At 34.8% G+C, this 4017-nt stretch overlaps 1 pseudogene; it reads left to right on the top strand.

The window, feature by feature from the left end:
• Positions 1-1433: 1433 nt before the first annotated feature.
• On the top strand, positions 1434-2322 carry LOC100688503 (annotated as a pseudogene).
• Positions 2323-4017: the final 1695 nt, after the last annotated feature.

Below are 4017 nucleotides of genomic sequence, written 5' to 3'. Positions count from 1 at the left end.
TTCTTTTTATTCCTCTTTTAAGGATTTGTAACATTTTAGGATAGCATGTGATAAAGAATATTTATTTTTAATCCAAAGGTAGGATTTAAAACAGACTTACTTGTAATCATCTAAAAATTTAATACTGTTAAGAATGTAGAGAAATGTCCCTAGAGATGGATACGTGAACTGATGCAACCTTTCAGGAGAACCATCTAGCAATATCTCAACATTTTAAATGTGCAAACCTTTTTTTAATCTATTAATTCAATTTCTGTTAATTAAAGGGGAAAATATTTTTACACAATAATAAATATAAGAATATCTATTTTAGGTGTTTATGTGATGAAAAATGAATCTGTATGCTCATGCATAATTGATAAAATAATAATAATAATTAATAGTAGATCACTTTTACCAGGTTCTTACTATGCATCAGCAATATACTAAGTACTTTACATTTGTTAAATCATTTAATTTTCTCTATATCCTAATAATAATGTAATTGTCCCAATTCTTTGGGTGAAGAAGATGAGCTGTAGAGATACTAAATACTAGCTCAAAGTTAGATAGCGAGTAAGTAGCAGATTTAAACATATTATGAATTCATATTATGAAATAATTAAGCGAAAGATAGGCTTGACATTTATGTACTGGTGTGAATGATAGTTAAGGGTTAAAAGCATACAGTAGAATAATATGTTCAATATCACATTTATAAATAAATGTATTTGCATATGGACTATAAATAAAGGGCATCCAATCAATTTCCTATAAGTTGTGGAATATATATCTGTTTGCTTACTCTAGTTCATATCTCTAGTGATGGCCCCTAATCCCACTCTCCTGCTGGCTCCCATGTTTTATAAAGATGAGACTGAATTTGACATCCAGAAAGCAGCAGAGAGAGCCAGGGTGAGGGGGGCAGAATAAGAGAGTAAGAGGCATTATTGGCAATACTGAATTTCTAGTGTAGAGAGGAGAAATAATTTTTCCTCCAGCCTTCCAGATTCCTGGCTGAGAACTCCTCCCCACTCCTCTCCTGCTAATAAAAAGATTAACAGGAGAGGAACAAACACAAGTTTAATAACATAAATACCTCTTGTATAATGGGAAATATCCAAGAAAATGAAGTAACTCTCCAAAATGACCTAAGTCATCGCCTTAAATACTATTTCCAACTAAAGACAGAAGAAAAATATTGGAAGTTGGTGGAAGGCCAGTAATGCAAGGTTACCAGAAAAGCAGAGTAAAAAAGGGTATTGTTGTTACACAAATTTGAATCTGCATTCTTATTTTTTTTTTTTAAGATTTTTATACTTGAAAGACAGGGAGACATAGGCAAAGGGAGAAGCAGGCTCCCTGCAGGGAGTCCGATGTGGAACTCAATCCTAGGACCCCGGGATCAAAACCTGAGCCAAAGGCAGATACTCAATCACTGATCCACCCAGGTGGATGATGACACTATTTTTAAATTCAAATGTGCTGTTAATGAGTTTTTAAAAGAAAATACAGACAATGACAAACTTATTGGTGTTCATTGTACCCATGGTTTAAACAGGACTGGCTGTCTCATCTGCGGATATTTGATTGATGTACAAGGCATGAGGCCAGATGATGCAAATGAATTATTCAATAGGTGCCGTGGACATTGCTTAGAAAGACAAAACTACACTGAAGACCTTCAGAAAGATCTCATCTCATCAGAAGGAATAGGGATTCCAGTGTATCCAGATCAAGTGGTTTTAAAGATACAACACATATGATGGAACCAGTCCACACCACTATTAAATCTGTTCATCAAGGACATTGGTATAACCTACATCAGACCCAAGGTTACCCAGTACCTTCTCAGCATTTCCACAGTCAGACCCAAGATTTGTAGCAGTCAGTAAGAAAAATTTCACAGAATCAGAACATTTACCAGAGAGGCCATATCCCTCCTCCTGGTGCCACTGTAGAGGACTATTCACAAAGGAGGTACTCTTGGAACGTAAAGCCAAATGCCAGTCAAGGAGCCCAGAATGCAATGTGGTATCCTGGCAGTTATTACAGACTATCCTGTCCAACCTATTGTGGGTGGACTGAATGACACAAACCTGTCCTGGAAATCTTCCTATAGGCAGAGCAGGACTGAAGACAGCTGGAGTGACTTCTTATAAGATCAGGCCAAATGAGGTTTATAATCTATTTTATTGCTCCCTTATGTGTTCATGCTTAAAGAAAAATGACTCGATACTTACCTCTTTGCTGATAAATTTACATTATTTGCAACAGTAAAGGAAATAATCTGTCATCCAGTTTTAAATCTTTTTTAAGGAAGATGATATTGTAGAACTGATAATATAATAAAGAATTTCCCGTGTAATTTTTTTTAAAGTACCCAAATCTGCATTCTTCATTAATAAGAGTTTCTAGAGATGGTGTAGAGAAGGACACCCCCTTACAAGAGATTTCCCTCCTAAGAGTAACTGTGTCTTTTAAGAGGAAAAGTTCTACTCTGTTTTCAGAGCCTTTCAAAAATGGTTAGCCCCAAATAAGTTTTATGGCACAGAGTCATATTGTGGGGTGACTAATTCTGCTCCCCGGTTCCAGCTCCTCCTCTGTATTTACCAACTATTTCAATCGTGAAGGCTGACTTTTTCTTAAGCTACTTTGACCTGGAACTTTATCATTTGAAATAGTGCTTTTTAGCTGTTGAAGGGTCATTTGTTTGATCCTGGGACATTGTAGGTTATTCCATTCTGGGTTAGTTTTTATTGTATGTGGGTATTTTTTGTTTGTTTGTTTCATCTTTTTGCTTAGTTTTTTATTCTGTGCTTTCATTTCACATACAGATTTCCTCCATTACCTGAAAGTAGAGGGCTCCTATGAAAACTTTTGTAAGTTGAAATGGCATGAAGTAAAGAAGCAATTACCATTAATTTATATGGAAACATCTTTGAGAGTTCCCAAACCCCAACACTAACCTCTCTTAGGCTTTTCTGATATCTTAAGATATATCTTGCTAATGGATTCACAACATAACCAAGATAAAACATAGATGTTCATAGGCAATTCAAAGCTACAGCAGCTTGATGCTGAGATGCCGAGTATGGTTCCTCAGGAAGAAGCCACGTGGGCCCCTCAGGATGCTGCTACCTGTAGAGTGGCTCTTTGCAAAACAAATGTTGAACACTATATTTACTATATTTGCTTTTTGCTCTTCTTTTTTTTGTAGAAGTAAAAATCCTCTTTGGATTTATTTCAGTTAGGAAAGACAGGTACTAATGTAGGTCTTTCATAAAAGTTAGTGGCATGACATGAACTTTAAAAAAGCAAGGGATACCTGTATGTGTATTTTAAACATTTTTATTGCAAATATACTAACAAAGCCACACAAAGTATAATTCTTGGTTAATTTTCATTTCTGGTTCACTTGTTACAATTAGCTGGCAAAAAAAGGTAAAAAATGGGTCTAGAAAGGAACATAGTGATGCTTATGCATGGTCTATGATGTTTACTTGTTACATTATTAATTTCTTGATTAGTGATGGCAAATCATAGCTAAGACCAATGGTTTCAACATTATTTCAATTGTGATCTCTACTAGCCAAGAATATTTTTGTTAGATTCTATTTATGTGATTTGTAATGAGAAAATAAGAGATGTTAAAAAATATTGTGATATAAAATTTCTCATAATATCAAAATACTTTCTCAGAGTACATATACATATACACAGACATATATACCACCTATGTATAGGTGCCTATGCATACACACATTCTTTTGCCTCGGATATCACAAGTCATTTTCCTGCTAGGCAAAACATTGATTGGAAGTTATACCAGACAGTTTATGGGTTCACCAGCACTACCTAGAGACCATTAGATCTTATTTAAATACATCAGAGCTTCAATTCATAGTAAGTGACTCAAGTAGTCCTTACTAATCAGATTCCCAGAATACTTCTGGGAGCTTGGAACTCCATTATTTCTACTTCATAGGATAACTATTTTGGAGGAAATATCTAAATTGTGAAATATTGACTTGTTTT

Source organism: Canis lupus, chromosome 4 (genome assembly GCF_011100685.1).
Source record: "Canis lupus familiaris isolate Mischka breed German Shepherd chromosome 4, alternate assembly UU_Cfam_GSD_1.0, whole genome shotgun sequence".
Taxonomy (NCBI): domain Eukaryota; kingdom Metazoa; phylum Chordata; class Mammalia; order Carnivora; family Canidae; genus Canis; species Canis lupus.
The sequence above is the reverse complement of the archived record's forward strand: the minus strand, read 5'-3'. Positions and strand labels throughout refer to the sequence as shown.